General features: G+C 41.2%; 1 protein-coding gene across 4 annotated transcripts in view; it reads right to left on the reverse strand.

Annotated features, from left to right (window-relative positions):
* The window catches only part of PTAR1 (protein prenyltransferase alpha subunit repeat containing 1), a 51,776-nt gene that overhangs the window by 17,732 nt on the left and 22,928 nt on the right, over nucleotides 1-11,116 (reverse strand). The window lies entirely within an intron of this gene.

Genomic DNA, 11,116 nt, shown 5'->3' on the forward strand with positions numbered 1-11,116 from the left:
TTGGAAACCTCTGCTTCCTCTTTCCTTCTCCTCTGAGGTGCACCTCAAGCCAGAAGTTTTCTAGGTTACTTTATGATTATTTGCTCCCATGTCCCCCCGTCCCCCCCCCCAAACACTGGAAGTGGGGGTTGATAGAGCATATTGTCTAAAAGCAACTCAGAAAACTCATCTCAGCTTGAAATGCACAGGGCCTTCATCAGCCTTAGCTTCCTTCTTTCTTCTCCCTTGAGCTTCTAGACCGGTCTCAACCCCTATTCCGGCACCGAGGTTCCTAGAAACCACCCAGAGCAGTTGCTCCAGATCACACCGTGTGTGTGTGTGTGTGTGTGTGTGTGTGTGTGGAGCGGATCATCCAAAAGCAACCCAGAAAACGCCTCCCAGCTTAAGGCACAACTCTGCCTGTGCAAAAGGTGCTACCTCTCTTCATCAGGTTTCTTCTCTCGCCACCCCTTGCCATTGTCATCAATTTCCCACTCTTCTTCCTCTTTTTTTCTTCCCAGCTCACATGTAAACCTGCTCTTCCCTCATTTTGGAAAAAAGAAACATGGTAAACACATCCTCCCTCCATATATGTGTGTGTGTGTGTGTGTGTGTGTGTGTGTGTAATGCAGATCTGCACAACATTTGGCCCCAGGGGGGCCATATTGCATGCGGCCCACCATAGCATTTCAGGCAGCCCACAAAGCTGTGGAACAACTTCAAGAGTCTTCTACTGCCTGACTTTCTCCTGAGAAGAAGACCAGGCAGAGGAATAGGAGGACATGCAAATGCTTGTCTTGCAAAGCTCCTCCACTGCCTCACTTTCTCCTGAGGAGAGGGTCATGTGGTGGTGGTGGAGGAGGATGGGCAAATGCTTGCCTTGCAAGTCTCCCCCACCACCCTGCTTTCTCCCAAGGAGAAGGTCGGGTGGTGGTGGTGGAGGAGAGGCAAACATTCGCCCTACAAGGCTCCTCCACCAGGCTTTCCCCTGAGAAGACAGGCCGTGGAGGAGGACGAAGGGCAAATGTTGCCCCTCAAGGCTCCTCCATTGCTTGGCCCAGGAGAGGTCTGGGCAGAGGAGGAGAAGAACAGACATTATTAATTAATTAATATTTAATTAAAACCTATCTGTGGCCCTAATAGGTTTAGCCTATTTTAATTTTGGTCCTACCAACAGCCAAGTTGTGCAGGCCTGATATAATGAATCATATGTAAACACAAAGGTGCCCTACACTTTTGAAAGTGAAGCTGGTCTACACTGGAGGAGAAGGCAAGCTATAAGCAGCAAACTTATCCAACTACTTGTCCAATGACACATACCTCCTTTCCCTCCCCCACACTTGCTGCCGCACACTTTCCAGTCTTAGTCCTGTCTCCATTTGATAATGATAGCTGTGTTTCCCTCATGGTGGAGCGAGGGAGGAGAGGAGAATCCTGGCTCCTGCCTGGTTGCCCACTCCTGCTGCCTTTTACTGCCACCTCGCCTGTATTCAGTGTGCCTCCTCTGCCTCCCCCTTCCTGCTTCCTTCCCATGCTGGCCTGATCACTCCATCATTAATCCCAGGTGGCAACCCTTCCCATTAAGTGTCCAAGCCCCCTTGTCCAGCCACCTTTCTTTGCCTGCCACTACCACTGCCACTTCAGACCACTGCTGCTCCTCTCCAACACCACCCAAGTTCAGACTAGGCTTTTCTACACACCCAGCTCCCCTTCTTTCTCCCCAAGTCCCTGATGTGGGTCTCCTCTAGTGCCATCCCCAGCCAACCTTTAAAACCTTCCTCCTTCTCCTCACAGTCACTCACACACACACTGTTTTAACAAGCTTCATGGCCTCCTCCCATTTTCTCTGCACCATTTGCAAATTCACCTCAAACATCACTTGCTTCAATAAACATACACACACATGCATCCCTCTCTTTGTCTACCACCATCAGGGTCCCCCTAACCAGTCAGCCTACCCCACACAGACTCCTCCACTCTCCTCCTTCCTAAAAGTCTCCCAGACTACTTTCTCTTCCTTGCACTATTTGACCTACCTTAGTCTCCCCACACACATTGGTCAATTTCCAAAGAGACAGTACAAAACGGGGCCCCAAGTTTCAATCTCTCCCTGCTGCTATCCTGACAGTCTCCCAGCACACACACACATCCACACACACTTTCCTAGTTTTCTTTCCCTATTTGGCTCCTTGCAAGTTGCAAATTACATGTGATAATTTCCCTTTGTGATAAGTTCTACAAAATTATTAAATTAAATATAAAGGCTGGAATTTGCTTCATCCTTTACAACTTTTGTTACATACCCTTAAATTTTACCTATCCATTTGTCATAACAAATTCTGCAATTTTGAGCCCCAAACCTGTCTTCGATTTATACACAGATCAACTTACACATATGTATATATGGACGTCAAACAGTGAATTCAGTGAACAGTAAATGTTCCACAAACGGCACTGTCTTCACAGTAAGAAATATTGCCACCAATGGAATATAGGTTTTTCATTGCCTTTTGGGTTTTTTCTTCCATACTACCAAATCACTGATCCATATGCTCTCTTAAATACTAGATGCATTAAAAAATATGGCTCAAATTCTGGTCATGCAGTTCTGGCAGATTTTAAAACAAAAGTTGCACAGATATAAACCTATTTGAAGTAAGTGTTTCCAGCTGGTATGAGAAATTAATTCCTGCTGAGTTAAGTTATCCTAAGCAAAGCCAGGAATTATAATCTTTTATTGAATTAAAATAAAATTGACTGAATCCTACTCATTAAGACTAAGCAGACTCCTAAACAATAAATCACTACACTCATTCTTTTTTTCTCCATCCCATCATAGTTTTCCTATGGGCTGCATGCTGTTGTTGCTGTGTACTTTCAGGTCATTTCCAACTTATGGTGAACATTTCCCTTTGCCTTTCAAGGCTGAGAAAATGTGACTTGCTAAAGGTCACCCAGTGGGTTTCTATGGTGGAGTGGGCTTTCAAAATCTGGTCTCCAGAGCTATATAGTCCAATACTGAAACTAGTATACCATTCTGGTTCTCAGATAAAATATGACCACTACACAAAGGCCATTTGTGAGCCATGTACATATTCAGGAAAATTTTGTTAAGCTGCACACAGAGTATGTACATACCACATATATATGGAACAAAAAGATGTGTCATGCCAGGTACATTGTGTCTTTTAAACATTTTCCTACAAAGCACTTTTCAGGTAGAGAAATAATAAGTGATGCTGCCTTTACAGCCTTCTTCTAAACAGTTGATGCAGCCACTCCACCAGTGTTTTATATTATGTACTCTTAACAGATTCACAATATTCAATCAGTTTTTACAAAATATTTAAAAATGTTCAGAATCAGAACTAAAAAGCTAGAATTATGCAAAATAGGAATAGTAAGAAAAAGAAGAGACTTTAGTTGTTTAGCAATATATTCTGTCATTGATAGAAATGCTCTGTGCTGATGCCCTGCTATAAAAGCCTAAAGAAATATATAATGAAAAGGAAATGCTTTTACAATGGTTGTTTGTGGGGAGATAGTAAAAGTGCTTTTTGTTATTCTGCTGCAGGCTGTAAGGGCACTTATCCTTTAAAAAAAAACCCACAAAGCTATAGATTCTTTTCCTATCTAGTTCAGTTTTAATTTGTATGTGAAGCATAAAAGTATAGTAAGGCAAGAAATTTGCAATGACTTTCAAAAAGGGTAAAGCTAAATTGGTTTATTAGGCAGGCATTTTTCTTAGCTTTAATGGACATATGGTTCCATTTCCTGAGTCCAGCATGATGGTCAGTGAAGCTCAGGTGCCTCAGAGTTGAAAATTACCTCTATGAACACGAAAGGGAAAAACATTGTTGGCCTTCATACTGTACTCAGCACTTCATACTCAAGAGGTGAAGAAAGGCAGACTGAAAACAATAAGCCTTAATGTGCATTTGCTGCATTATTTATTAATGGAGAATACTTGATTGCAACTGACTTATGCAAAAACACAGCATTCCAAAGTAAGATACATAAATTAAGTTTTCAACACCTCAAGCACTTTAAGGGAAGTCGTGACTCGATTCAACATTTTCAAGACTGTACTGCTGATTATGCAGCAGCAGAATTCTGCATAATCGCTGCTAGAAATGATATCTCTGGTTGCCTCTTCCTCTGAAAAACATCCTTTACAAGAGGGATGGGCATTGTGTGGTCCCTATGACCCCAACCTGTGGCACATGAGGCCCCAAACTTGATTTTTAAAAAAAAAAATTGGACTGGTTTTCAGCCATCTTTTGTCCAAAATAACCGCCCCAAACAGATCCCAATTGTGGCAGTTTACTTCTCCCCCCACAGCCTCACCCCCCCAACCCCTCAAAATGACATGAGAAGTAATATTATGTCATGTTGTCATGTTCTTACATGTTGAAACTTAGCCTTACGGCCCACTGGAGAGATAAAAAAAGCCTCCTCCCTTCTACAGTTTCCCAAATCCTAGTTCTTACTTAGAAGAACCCCAGTTCAGTGCTTCTGTTACAGCATAGGTTATACAGAGCTATGGAACTGAGTAGGCTTTACAGAGAAAAATTTATCAGTTAAATACCAGGACATTCTCTCAGCATGACAAGCAATGCAAGGGTTGCAGGTGACTACACAGGGGAAAGAAACTTTAGTTTCACCATACAATCTAAGGATATAAAATGACAGTCTTAAGAGAATTATGAATTATAAAACCAAGATTGTGGGGCCAGAAGAGATACAGAAAGCAGTTCTTCCCGATGTCCTGGAGAGAGTCACAATCTGTACAGAATAAACAGAGATTAAAAAACAATATATCTTATGTTGGAATACAGAGTTTTTTAGGGATGGAAAGATGAGAAAATATTCAAAAAATGGTCAAAAACATGTTTTTCAAGTGTCAAGAAGCCTTGATGATAATAATCCTGGACTGATGAGAATTTTCACAGTTCAGAATGTATTCTGCACAAAATTTGTGCATGGCTGCGTTGTGCTGAAACCAGTATGTTCTGTGCCGGAAACAGCATTTTCTGAAAATATTTCAGTGAAAAAATATTAATCCTGGCACAGAAGGTGTTTTCTGCACAGAAAAAAAAGCTGTAATTGGGGACTGGTTCTGTGTAAAATTAATACATAGTTGATTTTAAGAGAAAACAGTATTTTCGACATAGGAATTTCTATGCTTAAGTATTATTTTCCACATGCAAATTTTGTGCAGAATAAGTCCCAAATTGTGACTAGCCTTCAAGTCCTACATGTTTTTGAAGAGTATCTTGTAATGGGAAGAAAACTGTTGATATACATTGCAAGAAAAACAATGGCTGCATGTACCACTGCAGAATTAATAATTTCACACAGCTTTAACTGCCATGGCTCAGTGCTATGGAATTCTAGGATTTGTAGTTTTCTGAGATATTTAGCCATCTCTGTCAAAGTTCTCTGGTGCCATGGATTTAAAGTAGACTATTAAAGTAGTGTCAAACTGCATTAACTCTACAGTGTGGCAGCAGCCAATATTAACAATGTTAAATTAATTTGGAGGACAGTTTAATGGGTAATGAATGAAATTATGTTTAAAGGGTAATAGTCTAAGTTTTGATATGGGAGTATGGGATCCACAAAATAAGCAGATTGAAAGCCTAACAGCTGCTCAAATGAAGCCATCACACAGGAGCTGTAACATCTAACACAGTCCTTTTACTCTGAATTTTGAGAAGCACAGAAAGTGCTTAGGATTTCCCCAAAGCTTACATGTCAAACAACATCTCTTGTGGTAAGCAGCAGTCTGGTCCTCATCTTTCTTTCACAGTGATGTTGGGGTCTTTTTTTCCTAAATTTGCCTCCATGAATGACATTGTGGTTTTGTTCAGCACTCCATTTTTATAAAAAAAAAAATCTTATTTTTGCTCTTTGCTACTCAGTTCAGTACTTTTACAAAAGCATTTATTCCTTTTCCACATCAGTCCCTGCCCCTATAGCAAGCAAATGTTCTTAAATAAGAAAAAGCATGGCCCTTCTCGCACTGTTAAGTGTTAACGCAGGTTTTGTATCAATTCATTCCATGGATACCCTTTCATTCACTTTTCACTGCTTTTATGAACAAATTTTTAGCCACTACTCCTTTGAACTTGAAATGTGTTACTATAATGTCTTAGTTTGGTTGGCACACATTGAGCCTCTCTTGAGCAAAGGCTGACAGAAATTAGGCAAATCTGATTAAGGAAGAACAAGCAAATGACGTTCACTGAGTGAAGGAAGGAAAACTGGAATTGATCTATACAAGTCCATGAAGACAAAACCTGCACCTATATAACATGAACAGAAAAAGCAAATGCCAGATATCACATTTGAAGGGGGGAAATGTTTTGCATTTTCCAGGACTTATTGTTGCTTTTGCTTCTAACATTGTTTTTGAGCTTTTCCTTGCTGTTTGTGCTCTTTGACCTGTTTTTTTAAAAAAAACTTTGTTCCATGTTTTAACACTGTATTTTAATTGTATTGCACTGCTGCATTTTTAATTTTATTCTGGGAGCTGCTCACAGAATGTCTTATTAGAGAGTCTACAAAGATCTAATAAGTACATAAGTAAAGAATCAAATTCAAGAGGTTTTTGTCTCTGTCATTCGTTTGTGGCATCACTACAATAATAATAAAATATTGATTTATATCCTGCCTCTTCCTTTTTGAAGATTGAGGCAGGTAACAACAGAATTTAAAATACAAATAAATCACAGAAAGATCTCCCATCCCCCTATCCCACCCTCCTTAAAATATCAATTTCTAAAATAAGATCGAGTAATATAGCATCCTAAGTTATCAAAGAAAAATTGTTCATTACAATGACGACAAAGCATAGGAGCACATGTGAACAGGTTACTCCTTCATGACCTAGTCTGGATAGGCAAGCCTGAAGAGAGTCGTTTTTACCGCCTTCTTGAAAGCTTCAATTGAGGATATTTGCCGATATCTTCAGGGAGGTTATTCCAGATTTTAGGAACAACAACAGAGAAGGTTCTTTGGGACGTTACCACTAATCTGGTTCTACTTGATTGTAGGAGATTCTTACCTGAAGAGTGAAGAGTGCAGGAAGGATCGTATGGGAGGAGGCGTTCCTTCAAATAAACTGTAAAAATTCAAGTAATAACCAACACCTTGTACTGTGCCCGGAAGCTAATGGGCAGCCAATGTAACGATTTTAAAATTGGTGTAATATGGTCAAATTTAGATTTTCCGGTGACCAGTCTGGCTGCCATATTTTGTACCAATTGAAGCTTCCGGATGTGGCACAGGGGTTGTCCCACGTAGAGCACATTACAGAAGTTGAGACAAGAGGTTACCAGTGCATATACAACCATTTCTAGGTCCCGCTGCTCCAAGTAGGGTTGCAGACGAAGCTGATTAACAGGCACTTCTGGCCATCGCACCAAACTGAGATAACAGCTGAAGTGACGAATCGAGGAGTACCCCCAGGCTGCAAACACAGTCCGTTAGGGGAAGTGTGACCCCGTCCAGGACAAATGGACTTATCTCCATACCCGGAGAGGGGTTACCTATCACAAGTTACTTCTGTTTTGTTTGGATTCAGCTTAAGAATGAGAGCCATTAGGGCTGAAGGGTGGGATATAAATACCTAAATAAATAAAATATAAATTAAGTCTATTTTCCCTCATCCAATCCATTACTGACCTCAGACAGTCATTCAGAGGGGAGATGCCCTCCTTGGTTACTGAAACAACCTGAGACATAGAGAAATAAATCTGGGTGTCATCAGTGTACTGATAACACCCCACCCCATGTCTCCGGATGATCTCACCCAGAGGCTTCATGTAAATGTTAAACAGCATGGGGAATAGAATGGCGGCTTGAGAGATGCCACATGTCAGCTCTCTCTTAAGAGCAGCTGTCCCCCAGCATCACCATCTGGAACCTTCGCAAGAGGTAGGAACGGAGCCACTGCAAAGCTGTGCCTCCAATACCCAGTCCCTTCAGGCGTTCCAGAAGTATATCATGGTCTATGGTATCAAGGGCCACTGAGAGGTCCAAGAGCACCAACAAGGCCACACTTCCCCTGTCGATGCACAGATGGAAATCATCGACCAAGGCGACCCGGGCAGTCTCCACTCCATATCCTGACCAGAAGCCAGTTTGAAATGGATCAAGATAATCAGTGTCATCCAAGACTGCTTGGAGCTGGTTTGCTACTGCCCTCTCGATTACCTTACCCAAAAAGGAAAAAAGAGATACTGGTCAGTAATTGTTTATGTCCAGGGATCAAGGGAAATTTTCTTTAGTATAGGTCTTACTACTGTTAGTTTCAGAATCGATGGAACACAACCTTCCCTGAAGGAGGCATTGATTATTAATTTTAACAAATTCAAAATTATCTCTCCTCCCTTGACAGCCAACCATGATGGGCAGGGATCGAGAGAGCAGGTGGTCTTTTTTACCTTACCAAGCAGCTTGTCTACGTCATCAGTACTCATAGACTGAAACTGATCCAAGATAACCTAATTAACGGAGTCACTAGACACCTCTCTTATGGACTCTGTATTAATGCCAGCGTCTACGTCGGCCCTTATCTAAGAGATTTTATTAAAAGCGGCCATTAAAAGCGTCACAGCAGGCTCTTGTAGACTGAAAAAGAGGATTCAAGGTGGAAGGAGTTTGAGTCAACTTCTTAACCACCTTGAAAAGCTCTGCTGGATGAGACTTCGCAGAAGCAATAGATGCAGAGTAGAAAGACTTCTTCGCTGCAGCTACTGCCACTCAACAGGCTTTAAGGAAAGTCCTATGACGTGTCTTGTCAGATAAACGTTGAGTCTTTCGCCAATGACACTCTAGTCATTGTCCAATTGGCTTCATCCTTCTAAGATCTTCAGTATACCAAGGATTACGATTCGGAGTGGGCTGTAAAGGACGCCTGGGAGTGATTCCTTAGAAAGATTGTTAATCCAAGTTGTCACTAAGGCTTTGACAGAATCACCAATGTTGCCTTCCATTAAACCCTCTAGGGCTTCTTGGAACCTTTTGGGTTCCATCAACCTTCGAGGGCGGACCATTTTAGTAGGGGGTTAGGGTTGCCAGCCTTCAGTCCGACCTTGACCAGAAAATGATCTGTCCATGACTGAGCAGAAGTGGAGATCACTTCCTCCCAGAGATATTCCTGTTCTGTACAAAAGACCACATTGAGGCTATGACCAGCACAGCGTGTTGGCCTGGAGACAATCTGGGATAGGCCCATGTTAGTCATAGCAAACCATAAACTCCCGAGTGGCACCAGTAAGGTCTGAAGAGCTGGTCTCGAGGGGAATGTACCATAGTTTGCAACATTTATGCACCTGATCCCAAATAGTTTATTTGTAAAGTATAAAAGTAGTAAAGAATAAAGCAGGAATGGTTCTGTAATGCCAAGGGCATTACCATTGATCAATTCCAGGCAGGAAGCCAACCTAATTGTAAACAAACTGATAAAGTGAAAATGGCTTGAAACAGAATAGAAACAAATGACTGACTTGTAATGAACCTGACTACAGAGGGTTACTAGTGTCAGATGACTGATGCAATCAGATGGAAGGCAGCCAAGTCTCCAACTGGTTTCCAAGTGTTACTTCACAGAATAGAGGTCAGTAAGATCTCTGATGTAAATGGCTGAAAGAATATTGTTTATACTGTATTAGTAAAGGCTAGTAAAGATCTGACTGGACAGATACAGGCTGTAGACTCTATCAAACCACCTCTAGAGACAGAAGCCTGACTGAACACCAGTCTGACTGAACACCAGTCTGCTATGCACCCACTTCACTATTCTTAGCTGATAAGACACAGGCAAAACTGGTGAGAGGGAAATCTACTCCCAAACAGAACTCTTTTCTAATTAAATAAATGCCCATTAAATATAATGAATGCTCATTATAATAAATAAAATAATACAAGCTTTATTTATATACCGCCCTTCGAAACATCAGGGCGGTGAACAACAATAAATATAACAATACAATACAGCGTAATAAAAACAATACAATTAGACCAATAAAAACACTTATACCAGATCACCAACTGCTAACAGAGGGGGTAGGGCATTCAGGGAGAAAAATCAGGGGTAGGCCTGCTAGAAAAAGAACGTTTTCAACCCCTTCTTAAATTGGGCCAGGGAGGTTGCTGAGCGGAGCTCAATGGGCAGCGAGTTACAGAGGGTAGAGGCTGAAGTGGAAAAGGTCCTCCTGGTGTTGTTGACTAATCTAGCCCCCGGAACTCTTAATAGGTGCTGCCCGGTGGATCTGAGTGTGCGGAGCGGATTGTACAGAGAGAGGTGGTCCTTTAAGTACCCTGGGCCCAAGCCATTATGAATTTTTGATAGTTATAACAATGCCCAGGGATATTATTTTCCTTGGATGCCTGTATATTTCCTCCAGAGACATTATGTTTATGTTACTCTATGTGTTAAGTACAGACATACCTACTAGGGAAAAGGAAAAGATATAAAGATTTGGTTCCTTATGAATGCCTGGTCTGTAGTGTAATATAATCAATGTAATGTGCACAGACACTTTAAAGTTTATGTTCCTCCCTGAGGGTGGTAGTGTAAATATGTACATAATAAAAAAGCCTAAAAGAATAGGATATCATTTTCCAATACCATTTTCTCATACCAAATATCCAGAGATTTCAAGACTTAAGTGGAGTGCTGACACTAACTTTTCCTGTTTGGTCTCTCCTATGGTTCACAAGTTGGGAGCCCAACAACATCCAACCTTAGTGGGACTAACAAATAGGAATTTACAACAGTTTTTTTTTTTAAAAAGCAATTCTCAACACCATCATGACCATTTTACCAAATTAAAATGACTGTTTTAAACATGACATCCGGCCATAAATTATTGGCTGGATGAAGTCTTAAAATACATAAATAAGACAGTCCAAGGGTCTTCTTTGGATCAAGCCACTTTCCATATGGGTTAAAATGAGTCCAGAAATAACCCTGCGGGCACTATATTCTCTCAATAGGGCATATCCACAAGTAAATACATATACTGCAGCCTCAGAGAAGAAATGGAAAGTGGTGTTGGAGCTTTGTATTTGTCTTCTTCTTATTATTAGCCCTCCTCCAACCACCATCTTGAGGGGGAGAGAGGCC

The sequence above is a fragment of the Sceloporus undulatus genome, chromosome 2 (genome assembly GCF_019175285.1).
Source record: "Sceloporus undulatus isolate JIND9_A2432 ecotype Alabama chromosome 2, SceUnd_v1.1, whole genome shotgun sequence".
Lineage (NCBI taxonomy): Eukaryota > Metazoa > Chordata > Lepidosauria > Squamata > Phrynosomatidae > Sceloporus > Sceloporus undulatus.